A 21,794-nucleotide genomic window follows, 5' to 3' on the forward strand; every position below is an offset into this window, starting at 1 on the left:
TTCAGCTGTATGAAGTGAGTACGCCCAAAAGTTGCTTTATTGGTTTCTTATTGCCACTGTAACAAATAATGACAAGCCTGTTGGCTTCAAATGACACAAATTAATGACCTTATGGTTCTGGAGGTAAAAAGACGAAAATGGTTCTAAGGGGCTAAAATCAATGTGTAGGTTGAGCTTTGCTTCTTTTGGAAGCTCTAAGGGAGAATCCATTTCCTTGCCTTTCTAGGTCCTAGGGCCCTTCCCTTAGGTAGTGGTCCCTTGCATCTATAAGGCACATCAGCCCAGCTTCCGCTTTCTCTGTCTGCTCCTCCCTCTCTCTGAATTTCCTGCCTCCCTCTTATGAGAGTGATTACATTGAAGTCACCTGGATAGTCTGTGACACTCTCCACAGCACAAGGTTTTTAACACAATCACATCTGCAAAGTCCCTTTTGCAATGTAAAGTAATATATTCACAGGTTCCAAGGATTAGGCATTTGGAGCTGGCCATTATCCAGTCTAATATCACGGTTGCTATTAGCAAAAGATGAAATCTAAACACAGCCTCAATGAGTTGCATAAATCTTGGAGTCAGACATATGTCCCTATGTGGAGACAAAACTCATTCATCTAATTGCTTTGAAGACTAAATGAGATGATCTGCATGAAGCATGATGACAGCTGCATAATGATCACTTACCAAATGTCTGTGACTATTATTATTAGCCATTATTTGGCATTTACCACCAGCTGACTTGGAGTCCCCCTCACAGCACTTGTCTTATTTAATAACTTAATATGTATGTTGGGTGACTGTGTGGTATATGATCGTTTTAACTGAGTTTTAATTACATAAACACTACCTTCATACATTCTCCTTGTACAAAAAAAATTTAGTTTAATTTGTCTCTCCCACATTAGAAACCCCACATGGACAAGAACGATTTTACATACCATCAAATTCCCAGAATCTAGTCCAGTAGCAAATACGTATATAGTTAATACTATAAACCAGAATAGAATGAAGATCATTATTCTAGTGTACAGAATTATACACGATAAATAGGAATCTATACACTATACACTATATCTATACACTACAAATAGTGTATAAACCTATACACTATAAATAAGAATCTATACACTATAAATAGGAATAGAATTAATGGATTCAATCTACCTTTTAAAATACCTCTCTAGTTTTCCATTGGCTTCAGAATGAAGATCAGGTTCTTAGCATGACAAGCAAGTTTTAGCAAGATCCAGTCTCAACTTGCTTGAAAATTCACTTCCTACCCATGCCTCCCAGCCATGTCTCCTACCCTAGGGCAATATTGAACTCACCCTGTCCTCTGGAGGGACAGGGCTCCATGCTTTCTTGTACTAAGTGCAGCTTTCTTTGCCTGAAATGACCTCTCCTCACCCTCAGCAACAAAAACACACACGACCTTCTCCTTGTTACCTGGATAATTCCTGCTCACACCTGAATAATTCACCCACCAGCTTGAAGCACACCAGATTGCAACTTCCTATCCACCTGGCAGTTCCTTCCCACCATCCCACCCCAACTATGTCCCCTATAGCATCTTTAAGGGCAGGGACCAGGTCTTACTGTTATATCCCCAGAGGCTGGTAGGTGCATGCACATAATAGACACTCAATTATTGTTAGCTGAATGTCTGCATCTGCCTTAATCTCTTGAATGTCAGTTTCTTGAGTGCAGGGACTGGTTTATTTACTTTGGATCCTCAGACTCTAGAAAGGCTCCTGGCAGGAATATAGTGGGCAGTGAGCATTCCGCAAATGTTTGTTGAATGGCCAAATCTTTCCACAAGATACCCAGCCTATGTTAACAATAAATTACAGGTTGTGTGCTAATCACCACTGCTACACTTTGGAAGGGAATAACAACAACACCACCACCACCACCACCACCACCACACTGTTCTTCCCTCCAATGCTTATTGGAGCATATGGTGGGCAGTGCCCAATATAAGAGACTATTGATAGCTTCTACAAATACATTTTAGTGGATCCCACTGGTTACATTTCTTGCCAAGAAGTATATCTCACAGCAATAAAGGCTAACAAATACTCCTATATTCCTAAAATAGCCACTATGTCCCCTATTCTATCAACAAATCCCTAGCTCTGACTCTCCTCAATATGCCTACTCTGCACCTGACCACACCCTTCCACGGAGAACACCAGGCTCCTACAACTCTTGACAAACCAACAGACCTACTATGTGTCCAGCATCATCCCTTCCTCCTCTTACCTTATGGGCACTTTGCCAAGGATCTCAGAGGGCTTCCCTTCCCTAACCCTCTCTTATCTCTTTTGGCAGGTGTGCAGCTGCCACTCATACAAGTCCTATCTCCTGAAGCAGAGCTGAGCCATGGCTCTGGTAGCAGAAGAAAGGACGGTTGGTGGCAGGAAAGAGGTGTGAGCAGAGTGGTCTCCAGGGCACCCAGACACACCCACAGAAATGGCAGATACCACTTTACTTCCTGTATTATGGAGGGGGAAAGATTGTCAGTCTCCTGATAGGGAGCAAATGGTTGGTTGTGTAATTGCATCCTTTACAACCGTTTTCCTCATTAGTTTCTTTCCAACCATCCTCATTATCATCAAGAATATTAAATATTACTATGAATTGAAGGAATAGGAGGTAAAGAGGGAAATTAACATCTGAGAAGAGATGACTAAGTGCTAGGCAAGCACTGTGCTGGGCATCTTTGTGTATGTTATCTCTTTAATATTCACCACAACCAGCACACAAACAAAAAGACCATGCTATAGTAGGTACTTTATGATCCACACTGCCTAGGGCTTTGGAAAGGTTTATGTGGTCACGCAGCTGGTAAGCAGTATTATCACAATTTGAACCCAGTTTCCAAAAACCCATGCTTCTTATGCTACACAAAGTTCTCTGTCACTGAGCAGCTGTTGTGTGACAGGCCATTTGCAAATGATATTCCACGGAATCCTTCCCACTGCATGATGAGAAGTGGTTTCACACAACCATTTCATAGGTGAGGAAGCCAGGGTCAGAAAGGTTAGGTGCTTTGTTCTTACTTACATCAGGAGATTTCACATTGAAATTTTAATGCACACACACACACACCACACACACAAAACAAGAAAAAATATTCTAGCTCTGTTAAGCAGGAAAACATTACAGGGCATAGGGTGCTTACAAAATTGATGGAGGAGTGGGCTGTAGGCTGGGTCCCCAGGAACAACACCCATAACAACACCCAGATGGTATCTCAGCTGCTCACTCCAGGCTCCTATCACCTCAGCCACAACTCAGGATGGGGAAGCTGCCATTACTGGTATCAGCTCTGCATCGGCCAGACCTGCTCCAGCAACACAGTGTAGCAACAAGGTGACCTCACCTTCATCCCCACTTAATTCAGTGTGAGCCTCCTGTGAGCACGTCTAAATGGCAGATTGTAATCATACCCAGAACCTGTAAGGGAGGCTGAGAAAGGTGGATTTTATTTTTCCAGCCTCTGCAATTCAGGGAGTCATGGGGAAGAAGGAGGGACAGATGCAGAGCGAGTCATCCTGCTGTATCTGTCATAGGCTCTGTTCCCACTGGGCAGCCATCTGCTGCAGCTGAGAAGCCCTCTTCAGAAGGAGCCAATGATCAGGTCCTCCTCCTGGCATTAGCGCTATGTATGCTGCTAGTCTACTGCTCCTATCTGCTACATGGTGCCCACATGTGAATCCACCGCTTCTCACCTACCCCCTCTGCCAGTGATGGAAATCCAAGCTGCCTTTTGGGCCTCGTTGGTAATTTGCCCAAGACCAATGCTTGGACCCTATGGACTCTTAAGCTCCTATCACCTAATTTCAGTCTTACCCAGAGAGAGGGAGAGAGAGAAAGAAAAGAATATAGAGTAAAAATAGGTATCTCTTATGGAGCAATTACTGTGAGTCAGACACTCTTCTAAATGCTGTAATGTACTGATTCATTTAAAAACAGTCCTCATAGTATCATCATGAAGATAAATTAAGCAACATAAGTATCTGGCACTTTATACCAAGGACATAGTGGTGCTCAGTAAGTGACAGTTATTATCACCAAGCAGTAAGTCAGGGGCTGGACACCGAGCCCCAGCCTTGTCTGACACAGTCTTGTATGCATTCGCAGACAAGGTGCCTCAGTTTGCCTCTGTGCAACCACTCTATGGCCTTGTGCCACTTTAATTCTAGCCCCTTAAACACAGATGACATGGATCCACTTACTTCTCCAGCTCCCCATGAGATTAGGATGGCTTTGAAGCAGGGGATGGGTATTATTCTTTTCAATACTACAATCCTAACACCTAGCACAGTGATGCCACATGTAGGCATTCAATCCATGACTTTTGGATGAAGATATTCATGTGTAAGGGGGTTTATGACTAAGCCCGAGCCTTGTAAGAGAAAGAAACTGGTGGGCATCATTGCATTGGAGTTACAAGGAGCATGGGCACACTGGCCTCCGAAGGTCAAAAATGGATATTTTGTACTAGGCTATGGAATGTCCTTCCCTTGAGGATGAACTATAGGGAGACACCAAAACCCATGGCTGTTCCCTACACACCCATTAGAAGCCTGGTTAGGGGTGGAGTAACAAGGGCAGGACAATACCTTCCACAATGCTAAGGCAGGCCTGCCGTTCTCAAAAAGGAACGTTTCCTAAAAGGCTTCTTCACAGGTCAGTTGGCCACTCTATATGCAGCAAATGAGCATTGCCGGTGTCTTCCATCATGATCCCAGAGACTGATGGGTTCAAGGTCAATAACAATTCTGGCCAACTCGGATTTATTGTGCCTACCATGCGGAGGAATCAAATGATCCTTCTGAGCTTCTGCTGCCTGCTGACACTAGTATCCACCGTCTACAGCATTAACTTTCATCTCCTTAACCATCTTGCGGGTGGGTACGGTTGCTACCCACATTTTTAGATGAGGCAACCAAGGCTTCAAGAGCCTGAGAAACTTGCTCTCAGCTGAGCAGTGAAGAACCAGGGTTTGAAACTAGGGTTGTCTGGCTGGAGCTAGTATCTTGTCCTTGTCCTTTAATAGCACACCTCACAGTTATAAATCATCCATTGCATGTGACACAATGGTTTATCATATGCCTCCCTGGCCAGACAATACACTCAGGAGGGCTAGGCCATACCTGTGTTCACTGTTGTGTCCTCAGCACTAGCACATAATGAGCTATCCTGGCAATCCATTTATGGACATTGAGGGAATATCTCATTGAACGAAAGAAGCTTACACATGCAAATGACATAGGTTCTGCTTTCCAGCATGCGGCGATGGTCACATACTCAGCTCCTTGCTGGCTCTTGCCTGGACTATTACAGAACTCCCATTCTTGTCTCCAGATTTTTGCATACTCCCCCATCCTCCATATGGGGCTGGATCTTCCTTATACACCTGAGCACATCATGGTCCTGCTGAAAGCCATCACTGGCGCACCATTTCCTACAAATAGAGTCCAAGCTCCTAGGAGTGGTCAAGGTCATTATATTGGCCCTATATTCCTCGGGAGCCTTAGTTGCTGCTGTGAGACCTAGGCCCTGCCCATATCAGCCCAAGTTCACTGTAACGGCAGCCATTCTGTTTCCCAAACTGTCATTCTTCACCTGAAATCTCCCCACCTCCAATGCCTCCCACCCCATGCCCTGTTCAGTGTACCTGATAAATATCAACTCTTCTTTTTTTTCTTTTTGAGATAAAATCACATAACATAAAATTTATCTTTTTAACCATTTTAAACTATATGATTCAATCACTCTCACTATATTTATGGTCTTCTGCAACCATCACCACAATCTAATCCCAGAATATTCTCATCATCGTAAGAAGAAATCCTGTGCCCATTAAACAGTCACACCCTGGTCTCCTCTTCCCCCAGCCTCTGGAAATCTACTTTTTGTCTCTGTGAATTTGCCTATTCTGAATATTTCATATAAATGGAATAATATAATATGCGGCTTTTTGTGTAACTCACCTTTTAAGACTTAACTCACAGTTCCTCTACAAAGTCTTCCCTGACCTTTACCAATGGCTGTGACCCCCTTTGTGCACGATTTCCAAATTCTCATGGATACCTCCATGTTTCCCCCATTCTTCTATACTTCTATCAGGGCACCTGTGACACTCATTCTTCCTATTGGACCATGTCCATCTCCTTCCATTAGCTTGTGAGTTCTTTGAGGGCAGAGAGCTTATTGCTATTCATGTTTACATTTGCAGCATCTCCTACAGTGTCTGACACAGAGCAGTTTCTTTAAAATGTACACTGAGTATATATCAAAGACAGCGATAATGTACCCAGGCTCTGGGTCCTGACTACCTGGATTCCAGCTCTACTGCTTCCCAGCCATATGAAACTGGGCAAATGACTTAAATTTTTTGTGTCTCAGATTTCTCAGTGCACGATGGTAATGAGAGTGGAATGTATCAAAAAGCTGTTGTGAGGGCAAGACACTCAGAAAAGTGCCTGGCACATAGTAGTGTTCCATAAATACTTGATTGATTGATTATAAAGAATATTTTTTATTATGAATGTCATTCACAATAGGTAATATTACACAATATTAATAGTATACAATAATAGTACACAAAAGTAATGTACTGGTGGTGTATGGAGCAGGAACACATTAATGTTGGTGGAGGGGATTTAGCAAGGCTTCTTGGAGGAGGTGGGAATTGACCTTGTCATTGAAGGTTGTGTGAGCACTCAAAGAACAGATATGAGGAGGCACAGAGAGGACCAGGAAAGGACAGTAGAGGCCCAGAGAAGAAGCACTGAGCACATGCAAGTGGGAGAGGGAGTGAGGGTCATAAGGACAGAAACAAGTGTGTGGAGGCTTGTTCAACAGACATTGGCCTAAAAAAGTAGCTTGGGACCAACCTGTAGTGGGCCTGCAGGCAGTGTACAGAACTGTGAAATGTCTTCAAATATGAAAGCGGGATAATCAGATCATGGTTTAGGAAGATAAACCTAATGGTCACAGGAGGGTGGGTAAAAATGGGGAGAAACTAGGGACTAGACTTGCTAACTCAGATGCTTCTGGAGGGTAAGTGAGGAACTTACATGAGTGAGGAAGTCTGGAGGAAAGAAGCAGCAGGGACCTGGCCAACTGAACCTCAGACACCTAATCATCAGCAGACAGTGCTGCTCAATTTCAGCCACTGTTGCCATGAAGCTGGTCTGGGGTTAACAAATTTTTCTGTTTTTCAAAAAATGCCGTACAATACAGATTTTTATGTGATTCTAACTTTTAAATATGAATTTGTAAGTTAAAATGGCCCATAGACTTCACATGAGTGTTCTCTGAAAATAAATTATCCAGAGAGAAGTGCTCAGTAGCAATGAATGGGAAGTGGCACTTGGAATAGAAGATGGAAGCAGATAGCTCAAATCTGATGACTGCTGGATGTAGATGATAAGAAGATGTTGAAAAAGACACTGCTGTTTCCAGCCTAAATGACTTTAGAGGAAGCTATGCCATAGGCAGCTTCATGAAAATGGAACAAGAATAGCTCTTGAATCAGACAGAATGGGTTCAAACTCAGTCCCATCACTTACTAGCTGTGTGCCCTTGAGCATGTTACTTGTCCTGTCAGACCCTCAGTTTCTTCATCTATTATATGGAGGTAATACTAATACATATCTTACAGAGTTATGTATAAAGGTTAAATGAGATGTGTGTGTGTGTGTGTGTGTGTGTGTGTGTGTGTGTGTGTGTGTGTGTGGAGTGCTTAGCATAGAGTCTGGTACATAGTAAGACCTCAAATGTTGTCAATGAATTTGACAACATTCCTTTGTCGTAGCTGCAATAAGAGCCTCCAGTTTTTTATTTGGTGTACTCTCCCCAGCCCGTCCCATCCAGGAGTGTCGTGTGCCTCACTGGCTGGCCAATGAGAACACTGTAACCCTCTCATGATAGTGATTGGCTCAGGGAGTGATTGTTGTTGGAGTCAACAACAGAGTAAGCTGAGTGCTGAGATGAAAGAGAGACCAAGTCCTTACGGAGCGTTTGATTTTCCATATCACACCACACCTGGAATCAACTCTATTTCTCAATTTTTCAATTAATTCCCTTTCAGGTTATGCCATTTCAGATTGCATTTTCTGGCACGTGTCACTAAAAGAGTCCTAACTGATTTTATTACTACAAGAGCTATTATTATAACTTTTGAACTCAGATTCCTAATGATGACATATCCTTCATAGAGTTTAAAGCTGAGAGTCCTTGGAAAGGCTTTCTCCAGCCATAGACCCCTGGGCAGGTGGTTTTGTTATCCAATGCCTCTTAGGTGAGAATGTGAACATGAGGTGTATCTCAGGTACCCTGAGAAGGCATTTCAAAGTGGGAACTGAGCCTGTCACACCTCAGCAGCACCCACCCAGCTTGAAGTTCAGAATCCCACTTGGAGGGTGAGGCAACAGGCAGTGTAGTCATTGCTACTCAACTTCTGGGGTTCCCCTCTGGTTCCCAGAAGATAATCTTAGGTTGGACACTAGGTAGGGAAGCAGAAGGCTGATGAGATCTTCAGACTAGAAGAGAATTCTGGATGGGTGGACGGAAGACCTTTCACCTTGATCCTCCAGGGATATGGTGTCTAGACCTTGCCAGCTCTGTTCTCATGTCTCAGAGGCTCAGAAGAGGGAGGTCTTATGCATGTAGAGCTCTGGCTGACACTTAGAAAACATGGATTTTAACCCTGCCTCTAAAACACACTAGCTGTCTGATCTAGGACATTCTACTCACCTTTCTGATTCTTGTTTTCCTCATTGTAAGGACAGAAAAATGTAATAGAATAATGTATCTAAGGCACTTAGCAGTGTCTGAAGTGTAGCATGTATGTTCTTAGCATTTTTTTCCTTTCTGAATCTCAAGTTATTCATCTATAGAGTGAAGAAGAAGAGAACAGACTCTAGTTACTGAATAACCCATGAAGTTCCTTGAAGCTTGAAAATATTCCCAAACGTTCTATGTTTCTTTAACTTATTTAAAGTGGTAAAAACCATATGGAAGCTTATCACAATACTACAGAAACATAACCCTTTATCCAAAACTCTTGGTGCCAGATGCAATTAATAATTATTAATAATCTTTGCTGAATTCTTTTGTAGGATAATACTGCTTCATATCTTCAATATAACAGAACACCTACAGGAAGATATGGGTAACACTTCTGTGGTGGTTTTAAAATATGTCTCAATTTTTTTATATTATTTCCTTAATGAATAGTGACATCTAAATCTCCTTTTCTTGTGTGTGGGATAAACTTGGTAACTCTCTTTTAAGAAACAGGACAAAGCATGGGACACATGGGTGGCTCAGTCGGATAAACATCTAACTTTGGATCAGGTCATGATCTCATAGTCCATGAGTTTGAGCCCCACATTAGACTCTCTGCTGTCAGCACAGAGCCTGCTTCAGATCCTCTGTCCTCCTCTCTCTCTGCCTCTCCCCAGCTTCTGTGAGCCTCCCATCTTCAAAATAAATAAATAAACTTAAAAATAAAAAGGCATTGTGCTTCCCCTGCTAACAGTCATATAAGTGAGCCATCTTGCCAGGGACTTCCCAGCCCTGGGCAAGCCTTCAGATGTCTGCAGCCGTAGCAACATCTTGACTGTAACTGTATGAGAAACCCTGAGTCAAAACCAGCCAGTTAAGCCTCTTCTGAATTCCTGACCCACAGAAACTGTGAGAAAATAAATGTTTGCTGTTTTAAGCCAGTATGTTTTGGGGTAATTTGTTATGCAACAATAGATCATTAATACAACCCCATAATCAAGCACACTGATAATTTTGCAGTGCGGTGCTAAGTATTCACAGCAAGTGGTTTAAATAATATCTGCAAATAAACTTACTTCAGTTCAGTCACGTTTGCCTCCAAAATGAATTTCCCAATCTTAAGACTTCCGGTTTTCAGAGCGGTTTTATTTTATCTTCACTTGGTACTGTAGATGAGAAATTATGAACTGAGATTACATAATGCAAAACACTCTGGGGACATTTTTCAGCCCCAATGTGTCTGTTGGACAGTAACCAGAGCAGGCAACCAGTATCATGAACTGAGTTAATTCTGTAACAATAAACATCAACAGCAGCAAACTGCATTCCTCACTAAACTGCACACTGGGTGCGTATGGACTTTCTCATCTTCACAGACTGTGCAGCCAAAGGTAGCCTTAAAGCTCATTTAAGGGCGCCTGGGTGGCTCAGTTGGTTAAGCATCCAACTTGGGCTCAGGTCAAGATCTCGAGGTTTGTGAGTTTGAGCCCTGCCTCAGGCTCTGTGCTGACAGCTCAGAGCCTGGAGCCTGCTTCGGATTCCATGTCTCCCTCTCTCTCTGACCCTCCCCTGCTCACACATTCTCTCTCTCTCTCAAAAATGAATAAACATTAAAATGAACATTAAAATTTTTTTTAAAAAAAGATAATCTAAACCATAGTTTTCCAAAGTACAGTAAAGAGGTCACCTGCATCAGAACTGGAAAGGTTGGGGTAGGTACTTGTAATGCAGATCCCAGTGATTTATGCAGGCCTACTGAGTCAGATCTCAGCAGTGGACCTAGGAATCACTCTAGCTTTGTGGTGTTAGGTAAGTTGGTTACCCTCTTTAAGCCTGAGTTCTTACATCTATAAAATAGGGATAATACCTTCTTCTTAATGGCTGTTGGAAGGTTCAAGAAAATGATGTGGCAAAGTGTCCAGTACAGTGCCTAGTATAAAAATGATCTGAACTGAATCATATGAGAAGGCTACAGCTTGATTCCTGAGAAACCAGCTTCTGGCGAATGCATAACACACCTTTACTGCCAGCGGGGTACAAGAGCTAAAGTATGATAATAATAATAACAACATGATTGTAGAATATTTATAAGCCAGGCACTGACCTAAGCACTTAGCTAATTTAATGAACTAATTAAATCTAATAACCATTCTCTGAGATAGATACATTTTTAAGACCTAGCTTACAGATGAGGATACTGAGGCACAGAGCAGTTAAGTAACATGTTATGCTTAAAGCTTCTGAGTGGCAGAGCCAAGATTTGAACACAGAAGACCTAAGTAATTTGTAACACAAAGCTTTACTAAGGTCTGTTTATCCTAAGCATCCTTTTCTCGATGAATGCTGCTCTGGCTCAGAGCTATAGCTGGAGGCTGAGACCCCAGACGAATTGTAGGTCCTGCAAAGTAGGTTCTCAAGCTATCACCAGGAGCATGACTGGATGGAGCAAAGGGAAGTCCTGAAGGCACTGGGTCTAGGGCAGGGGAACTTCTAGAGAAAGTAGTCCAGGCAGGAAGTCTGGGGGCCCCGCACCAAGAGCAGCTTAGCCATTTCAGTTTGCCTGAACTGACCTCGGCTTCAGGACATTCGCACAATCCATTCTCTCTGCCTGGAATTCTCCCTTTGCTTCTTCATCCTTCATGTTCATTATCTTTCACATCCTCAGAAAAGCCTTCTCTGATTACTCCATTCAAAATAAATGGTCCTGTCCCATCCCCCACTCTCAATTGTTCTCTGTAATAGTCCACTCTTTATTCCTACCATCACTTACCATAATTTGCAATTACTTTATTTAAGTGTCAACTTCTTTCTGAACTTCCCCACTACTTCAGAAGGGCAGGAACCATATCTGTCTCATCTGTAAATTCCAGGACCTGATTATAAACAAGGTCTGGCAAGTAGTCAATTCCTTCAAGACTTGTGGAATGAGGGTGAATAGGCTAAAAACCGTGAGTGGACATACTGGCCTTTCCCTCTCCCACCTACTTTGACACCACTCCTCATCACTTCACTCTGCACCCTTAACCTTGGAAGGGAATAGCTGAGCTAAGGCTCTTGAGCAAGGGACATACCTGCTTTCAGCACCTGTCACTGTCCTCCATAAGGTTTCCCCCACTCACCACCTCCAGTCTTTATCACAAAGCACTCACATCTTTGGGCAGGAAGGCAGAACCAAGCACAAATGAGTGACCTGAACAGAACAGACAAATGGCTCAGAATACCTACTTATTTATTTTTAAAGGGGACCAGCTTTGGAGCTTCAGAGTCTTCATTCTTAGAAAGGGAAATAGAATGTAATTAAGTGATTCATACTACAGGGGGCAATGGTTTTCTTTAAGCTAGAGCCAGCACCATCAGCCACTGTACACAGAATCTCTGAACCAATTCATTGACAGATACCCAAGGTTTGAACCAATTAATCCACAACTGAGATCACAGCTGGAGATAAGTGATGGCAGAGAGAAGGAACCAGAGCCCCATCTCACATCCCAGCTGTAGGCAATCCATACCTCTATTGACTTTAGCAAGAAAAGGACATAGTTGGGGGGTGCTGAATGTATTCTTCCCCTACAGAGCCCTAGGAAAGTAAAACTAACAACTAGGGATGACTTCAAAGTGGCAAATGGTGCAATTCAATGAGGAAACCAGGCTTGCACAATCATTAAAGCAGCAGAATCTCCCAGAAGGCAATTCCTAGAAATAAAATGCCAAGCAGGGTGTATAAGTCATCAGAAAGCCTCTGGAGCCGGAATTTCCAGCTTGACAGAAACCATCCACTTAGTGTTCTAAGAGAAAAGAACAGCATTATCCCAATTTCTCCTACTTGTGTTGTTTCTGAAATTCAGAGTGAATTATTCAACTAAATAATTGCTCCAAAATTTACTTTACATCTTTAGCTCTGTGACCCTGGATAAGTTTCTTGACCTCTCTTCCTCTCTATATTCTGTAGAACAGAAAATTGTAGTACTCGGCTCATGTTGTATAAAGATTAAATAAATTGTAATGCATTTAAGTGCTTAGTACAGTGTCTGATTATTGTTAAATGCTAGGAAAGTGTTGAAAACCAATTTATTTTTGCAGATGCTTATATGGCTACAGCAAATATGCTCACAATAAAGTTTGCAACCACCTCTACCACATCATATCCTAATGCCAGTTTGCTCCTCCACTTCTAGCCTAGAGCAACCTGAAAGCAAGGACTCCGTCTTTTTCTCTGAATCCCAGTGTAAGCAAATTATCTGACAAATAATAAGCATCCTATAAGTATTTGTGATGAATAAATAAATATATATTTCTCTGAGGTTAAAAAATGAATAATACACAGTCCTTGCTCTTGAAGAGCTTATAGTCCAGTGGGGGAGACAGACACTAAACAAATCCCCATCATGTGATTGACTAGCGTTCTAAAAGAAATATGGAAACACTGGTGTTAGAATTTATTTGGCTTAGGGGAATGAGGGAAGGAGGTGATACATAAGCCAACCTCAGAGAAGGAGGGGGATTTCATAAGTAAAGGTTGGACTCAAGAAGGTGGCATCTAAACTGAGTTTTGAAGGATGAGTAGGAGTTAGCCAAATGAAGAAAGTAGAGAGGGCTCACCAGACAGATGAAATAGCACGTGTGTACTTCAGGATCTTGTTTGGAGTGGGTGTGTGTATTTGTATGTGTGTGCGAAAGACATTTCACCATCATAGTGCAAGTTCCTATAGGATAAGAGTTAGCAAATTTTTTCTATAAATGTTTAAATTGTAAATATTTTCAGTGTTGTGAGCTATTCAGTGTATCACAACTACTCACTTCTGTCATTGTAGCAAGAAACCAGCCATAGAGACAGTATGTAAACAAGTGATGTGGGCAGATTTGGCCTGTAGAGGGCTGGATTTGACCCATCGGCCCTAGTTTGCTAACTCTTTTGCTTCCCAAGGACACTGTGCATGAAGGTGCCCAACCCACAGGGCCCTTCACATAATCAGACTTGCTCTTTGCATGAGTTATCAATTGATGTGTTATTAATTAGCTTGAAATCATCAGTATCTATTACAGTTTCTTTCTTTTTTTTTTTGTAAGTAGGCTCCATGCTGGAGTCCAACATGGAACTTGAACTCACAACCCTGAGATCAAGACCTGAGCTGAGATCAAGGGTTGGACACTTAACCGACTGAGCCACCTAGGTGCCCCTCTACCACAGTTTCTATAGGTAAGGAAGAGTTTGGACAGTCTGGCTCAGGATCTCTTATGAGGTTGTGGTCAAGATATTAACTGGGGCTACAGTTAGCCAAGGGCTCTACTGGGGCTAGAAAATATGCTTTTGAGGATATTCACTTACTTGGCTGACAAGTGGGTGCTGGCTTTGGCCTCAGTTCCTCCCCCCAGAGGTTCCTCCACATGGCTGCTTCACAACATGGTGGCTGACTTTCCCTAGAGCGAAGGTGGAAGCCATGATCTGGCCTAGAAAGTGACACATTGTCATTTTTGCCATATTTTATTGGTCATACAGACAAACATGGATTCAATGCAGGGAGAGATGCTCTGCAAGATATAAACATTAGGAGGCAAGGGTTACTGGAGGCCATTTTGAAGATCCACAGTGAGATGTACTTTATTCTTGTCCCTATCTTCTCTCCCCTATTTCAGCCAAATATTCTCATGGAAACTTCAAAGAATCTAAATGTCACATATCCCTCACATTGACCATAAAAAACAATGAGAAGACCTGAAGAACATGAGGGACCCAAAACACATGAGAGAGACTGGGTACAAACAGAGGTAGCTCATCTCTGAAACTCTTCTTCAAGGAAAAGGCTTATCAGACAGAGCCATTAATCGCTCCCCATCAGTAAATTGACCCCAGCCTTCCACACCCCAGCCTCCTCTCTTGCCTAAAGATGAGCTACACTAGACAGTTTCTTCACCCTGTACCTTCCATAAATGTAGTAGAATCCATAAACTACTAAAAACTTTACTTATAAACACAGCCTACTCTTCCCTAAAGAAATCCGGTGTGGGCGATTTGAGGACACAAGCTGAAGCAACTCCATTTCTTTTCTTTTTTTTTTTTTAATGTTTTATTTATTTCTAGGACAGAGAGAGAGAGACAGCGTGAGCAGGGGAGGGTCAGAGAGAGAGGGAGTCACAGACCGAAACAGGCTCCAGGCTCTGAGCTGGCAGTCAGCACAGAGCCCGACGCGGGGCTCGAACCCACGAACCGCGAGATCATGACCCAAGCGAAAGTCGGACACTTAACCGACTAAGCCACCCAGGCGCCCCATGAAGCAACTCCATTTCTAACAAACTATTTGGGACTCAGGATTCTAACATTTTTAAATTGATGAGACCTTACTATTCTTTCCAGCCTCCAACTTCATCCAGCACCCCTTTCCCCAGCACACCTGAGAATAGTCTTCCTGCTTCTGCTTTCAGAGATCATAGGTCCTTTTTGGCTGAGCAAGGGCTGGGGAGAAATGAGGTGACATCTCTTCAGAGTTCTCTTTACCTGGTGCATGGAAGCTCTGTGTTTTGTGGCTGTTGGTGGGGGACAGAGAGTTTTATTTATTTTGGTTGTCCAGGTGATAGGAGACAGTAGAGAAAAAAAGTAAAAGTTACAGAGAGGGACATGAATTTTAAGACCCAATCCGAACCATTGGACTGTCTCAGACACTCTATACCTAAGGAGATGAGGACCAGTAGCTGACAGGGATATATTATTGTGAGAGATGGAGAACTCCAGCCAGAAATATTGTTTCCTGGGGACTCAGAAGACAAACTGCAGCACAGATGTGGGATCATTCTTCACAGCTCTCAGACTGTGGAGAACACACAGATCTTGAGCCCTACAGACTAGGGTGTATTGTGAGGAAGCCTCCTTGGCACAGATATTGGTGGTCTCACAATTAGTATAGTTGGTGAGGCTGCATAAATATGTTGAGAGCTAAGACATTGCCAAGAGGGAAGCCATGGTGCATGACAGATGCATGTACTTTATCCACTATGTTGTTGGTATAGGTAGGCACTCTATGGGGACTCCTGGAAACTGAGAATCTCAGGATGAGAGAGACTAACTCCTATTTTTTTGACATGTAGGAGTCTATGGTCATATCTTGGGGTATTAATATAAATGTAATCAATATAGGAGTTAAGAGTATGGATGTTGGAGCCATTCTACCTAAGTTTGAGTCACAGTGTGGCCCCGGTCAAGTTACTGAACACCTCTCTGAGTCTTATTTTTCTTATAACTTGGAGATAATAATACATTTATTTTAGAAGGATGTTGTAAGTATTCCTAGAATTATATGTATAATGTACTTAGGACAGTGCCTGGCACATAATAAACACCACATAATTGTTGGAAAAAAGTTTTACACTCTCAAGTTGATGATGCCTGAAAGAAAGTTGTTGTACAGACTTCCTCCAATGAAAATTACTTCCTCAACTATGGAGCCTATTGCATGTTGGAAAATTTCTCATTACTAAAAAGTCCTTTCTTATATTAAGGCAATTTTCCTTCTTGCAACTTCTCCACATTTGTTCCAATTTTTCTCTGAGATATTATTCCAAAATAAATTTTTAATAAGCTCATTGAGACAACTCTCAAGATCTCCCTGAGTTTTCTCTTTTCCAAGCTAAGCAGCCCCAGATCCTTCAACCATTCCTCAGAGAACGGGCCCCCAGACCCCTCTCCAACCCAGGTGCATGCCCCTGAATGTACTTCAGATTGGCAGAGTTGGGGAGGTATATGGACTCCAAGTAGACAGCCTGGAGACTGTCCTCCAGGAGACCCTACCCCCCCTCATATGAACACATGTTCCTCAGAGGAAGAATGTCAGATTAACCCAACCGTTTCAAATTAATTTTGTTTGGAAGAGCAAGGGGAAGGGGATTTCCAAACAGGGCCAAGGACTTTGTCAAAGCTGTTCCTCCAAGATAGAGATGGACAACTGGCTGGCCTGGAGAGGGGCCAGCTGGGAAGTGTAACTCTGTCCAGGGATGTGAGCCAGGACTGGCTTCTCCTCTTGGGAGGTAAGAAGGAAAAGCTGGTTTCCTCAGTAGAGATAAGCATATAGTGTGCGCTCAAGGAAAAAATAAAACATCTCTTTGTACCTGGCACGGGCCCTAACTTATGCCCCCAGCTGGAACACACGCCTCCTTCGTTCCACTTTCACTGTGAGAAGCCCTGGACGGTGGTTGTTGGCTTCTCACTTCCAGAGCATGAGGCTGCCAAATACAAGCACAGCACATTTCCAGGTTTACCTGCTCACGACTTTCTGAATCATTTTTCTTTTATGGGCCTGTGGGGTAGAAGAACAGGAGGCAGGAGGGAACATGGAAACCGTCATTTTGGTCTCAGACTTCGTTTTCTATAGAATGACAGCTGAAACTCTCTTCAGATGCTTTCTGTTTAGCAGGGGGTAAGGATGAATAAGGATTATACCCAAGGACCGTTTGGGAAATAAAGCCTCTTTATTTCTTTTATTAAAAGAGGCTTCCCTTATTATCAAAGTAAGGCCTGCTTGTCAAAGGGGAAAAAAACGTCAACCATACTTCACCATCCAAAGGCAGCCTTCATTAACATGTTAGTGGATCTCTTGTCAGAATTTAGGTCACAGCTTTTTTGTTTGTTTGGGTTTTTGTTTGAATTTATTTATTTAAATTCAAGTTAGTTAGCATACAGGGTAGTGTTGATTTCAGGAGTAGAACCCAGTGATTCATCACTTACATACAACACCCAGTGCTCATCCCAACAAGTGCCCTCCTTAAGGCTCATCACTCATCTAGCCCATCCCCCCACCTGGTACCCTCCAGCAACCCTCAGTTTGTTCTCTGTATTTAAGAGTTTCTTATGGTTTGCCTTCCTCTCTGTTTTTATCTTATTCTTCCTTCCCTTTTCCTATGTTCACATGTTTTGTTTCTTAGATTCCACATGAGTGAAACCATACAATATTTATATGTCAAAGCTTTCAATCTTTCCAAATAATTATAATCATATTACAATACATGATTCTAAATCATTCACAAATATTATGAACATTTCTTCCCTTAGTATGTACTTTACACAAATGTATTTTTAATAGCTTTATAAAGATAAAATTCACATACCATATTATTTGCCTATTTAAGTTTACAATTTAATGGGTTTTACTATACACGTGTTGTTCAACTATCACCATAATTGATTTGAGAACATTTTCATTACCCCAGAAAGAAAGCTTGTGCCCATTAGTGATCACTCCTCATTTCCATCCCCACCCCAGTCTCAGCCCTAGGCAACCACTAATTTACTCTCTTGTCTCTATAGATATACCATTTCTAGACATTTCATATAAATGACATTATACAATACAGGTCTTTTGTGACTGGCTTCTCTCATTTAGCATAATTTTTTCAAGGCTCATCCATGTTACAGCATGTATCAATACTTCATTCTTTTTTACTGCCAAATAATATTCTATTATACAGATATACTGCATTTGGCTTATCACTTTATGAGTTGATGGACATTTGTGTGGGTTCCACTTTTTAACTATTATGAATAATGCCACTTTAAATATTTGTGTACAACTATATGTTTCTATTTCTGAGTGAAATTCTGAGTGGAATTGCTGGGTAAACTTTTTGGGGAACTGCTATCCGGGGCACCTGTGTGGTTCAGTTGGTTAAGTGTCCGACTTCGGCTTGGGTCATGATCTCACAGTTCATGGGTTCGAGCCCCCCGTCGGGCCATGTGCTGACAGCTAGCTCAGAGCCTGGAGGCCGCTTCTGATTCTGTGTCTCCCTCTCTCTCTGACCCTCCCCTGCTCACGCTCCCTCTCTCTCTCTTTCTCTCTCTCTCAGAAATAAATAAAACATTAAAAAAAACAAAACAAAATGACTACTCCATTTTATATTCCCACCAGTAGTGTATGATGGTTCTAATTTCTCTACATTTTTTCTAGCACTTGTTATTATCTGTCTTTTTAAGCAGGTATAAACCATCCTAGCAGGTATAAAATGACATCTCATCATGCTTTGATTTGCCTTTCCCTAGGGGCTAATGATGTTAAGCATGTTTTCATATGCTTTTTGGCCATTCTTACACCTGCTTTGGTGAAGTATCTGTTCAGTACCTTTGCCTATGTTTTAATTAGGTTATTTGTCTTTTTTCTTTTTTTTAGTTGTAATTCTTAAATCTATATTCTGGATACAAGTCCCTAATCAGATAAATGGTTTGCAAATGTTTTCTCTCATTCTTTTAGGTTGCCTTTTCACTGTTTTGATGGTGTTCTTGGAAGCAAAAAGTTTTTAATTTTGATAAAGCCCAATTTGTATATATTTTTTTCTTTTGCTGCTTGTGTTTTTGGTGTAATATCTAAGAAGGCTTTGCCTAACCCAAGGTTTATTGGTCCTATATTTTATTTTAAGAGGTTTATAATTTTAGCTTTTAAACATTTCAGTCTATGATCCATTTGGAGTTAATTTTTGTATATGGCGTGAGGAAGGAGTCAATTTCATTCTTTTTCATGGGCATATAATGTCTGTTTTAATGGTTGCAAAATATGCCATTTATTTGAAGATATTTTAATCTTTCTAATTTGGGGCTACTATAATAAATTCTATGAAGACTCTATACCTAAAATTAATTTTTTTCAGGGACACCTGGTTGGCTCAGTCAGTTGAGCTTCCAATTTCTGCTCAGGTCATGATCTCATGGCATATGAGTTTGAGCCCCAAGTCAGGACCTATGCTAACAGCTCAGAGCTTGGAGCCCACTTTAGATTCTGTGTCTCTCTCTATCTCTGCCCCTACCCCACTCACTCTCTCTCTCTCTCTCTCAAAAATAGACATTAAAAAATACTAAAATTACTTTTTTTCAAATAAATCAATAAAACCTAGAAAAATCTACAAATGGGTATATAACAATCTAGAAATAGAGTTATCAAGTCAAAGAGAATAATCATTTTAAAAGCGCTCGATCTATGTCATCACATTGATTTCTCAAATGGTTTTATTGATCTGTATTCCTTTCAGGAGTATATGAGAAAGTCTCTCCCCTTTTTATTGCCTTAATTGCAAGGGGATTTGTATTATTTTTTTTAATCCTTGCTAACTTGATTGGCAAACATTTTCCTTACTAATTTTTTTCCTAGTTGCATTTCTTACTTTCTGAATTTTCTGATTTCTTTCCCACATTTATCTGTTTTTCTTACTTTATTTAAATTCCTTATATGGCCTATCTCATTGTTTGGTTCCCTATCATCCATCATTCTGTAGCATACTGATCAAAACTTCTCATGGATCACTTGAATCTTCTGTCTCTACAGTAAGAACTTGCAAGGATTTAAGTCATATTTTTTAGAACATGTTTTAGTATCTTTTTCCAGCTGTTCCCACTCCTGGAAGTAAGTGTTCATTCTGCAGAACTACTTATGGTAGCACCGTAACATTTTTGGCCCTCTGCTTTCCCCTAAAATCTTACCCAGTCCTGTGTTCCACCCCTCAAAGCTCTTCTGATCGGCTCATTAATTAACTGTGCAAACAATATAGCTGTGTTGGATAAATCATTTTTGCAAGCGGCATCTCTCTTTAGCTCACATAAATGCTGAGAGATAATTACCACTATCATCCCTGAGATGGGAAACCTGAGGCACAGATAGGTTAAGTACCTTGCCCAAAGTTACACAGCTTATAAGTAGTTGAACTGGATTTTGACCACAGGCATTCAGACTCCAGAGCCATTGGGGTGGCTAGCTAGTTCATCTGATCCATGAAATCACATGAAGGTAACAGGGGTCAATAGGACCTGATGTTACCACCCCAGGTTAAAATGTACACTTTAATAGTCACCTCAGCCCAGACTTATGACTAGTTCTGGGCATCATGATAAGACTGATACAAAAAAAAAAAAAAAGCATGCTGCTTTGCTCGATTGTACCTAAGCTAAATATGTACAGGCCTGGCACAGAGTAAGTACTCAAGAAATGATGGGACTTTTTTCTCCCTGTTTCCTTGGCCCTCAGACAGATGCCCTATCATCATCAGTGCAGAACCTTGGTGATGGTCTATCAACTTGACTAATAGCATAATAATTAGAGCTGCTTCTTAAGGGCAATCTACTGTAAACACTAGGCAATTCACATACACTGCCTTACAAGCTCATGCCAATCTTAACACATGCCTGAGAAGTCAATCTTTAGACACATAATCAAATTACATGTTAAAACATCTGGAAAGTTGGTCCTTTTCCACATGGATCAGATCATGTTTTTACTTTTCTTCTCAACCTTCCCAAATGCATGTAGAGTAAAATCTAAAGGCTTTACATTTTCAGTCATCTTGACCTTTTTATTCTTTCTCAAACATACATTGAAAACATACTTTCCTTACGATTGTCACGTCTGATGTTTCCCCCCACCTGGAAACTTCTTCTCTACACTTAGTTAAATATTTCGGCTCAAATGTCACCTTCTCAGAGGACCCTTCCTTGACTACCTCTTCTACGTATCTTCCCTCCATCCCTCATATCCCTTACTATGTTTTGCTCATTGTACTTGCCACCTGGCATTCATATTTATTATGTTTCACTCAACTAAATTCTTACATACATGAAAAAGGGAACTTTGTCCTTGTTCACTGCTGTATTTATTCCCAGAGCCTTGAGTTGCACATTGCAGGTGCTCAAAAAAGTATTTGTTGAAGGAAAGATGGAAGGAAGGTAGGGAGAGAAAAAACGTAGGAAGGAAAGAGAGGAAAGAAAGAATCCTTAATATCCCCATTTCATAGATGGGAAGTCAGAAAGGTTAAGTAACTTGCTTAAGGTTATATAGCTAATTAAGTGAAAAAACAGAGATCAAAGACTTTCTTAAAAAAGTTTTCAATTTATTAATTTATTTACATTATTATTTATTTATTTATTTATTTAGAGAGAAACAGCAGGAGAAGGGCAGAGAGATGGAGAGAGAGAATCCCAAGTAGGCTCCACACTGTCAGCACAGAGCCCAACACAGGGCTCGAACCCATGAACT

The 21,794-nt window shown here is 41.4% G+C and overlaps 1 long non-coding RNA gene across 1 annotated transcript; it reads right to left on the reverse strand.

The window, feature by feature from the left end:
• Positions 1–14,278: 14,278 nt before the first annotated feature.
• Positions 14,279–17,072, reverse strand: LOC144241764 (uncharacterized). Its single transcript, XR_013338188.1, has 3 exons — positions 16,897–17,072; positions 15,189–15,321; positions 14,279–14,328 (listed from the first exon to the last, which is right to left on the reverse strand). It is a non-coding gene; the product is annotated as an uncharacterized LOC144241764 (long non-coding RNA).
• Positions 17,073–21,794: the final 4,722 nt, after the last annotated feature.

This window comes from Crocuta crocuta, unplaced genomic scaffold (assembly GCF_008692635.1).
Source record: "Crocuta crocuta isolate KB4526 unplaced genomic scaffold, BGI_CrCroc_1.0 scaffold17, whole genome shotgun sequence".
NCBI lineage: Eukaryota > Metazoa > Chordata > Mammalia > Carnivora > Hyaenidae > Crocuta > Crocuta crocuta.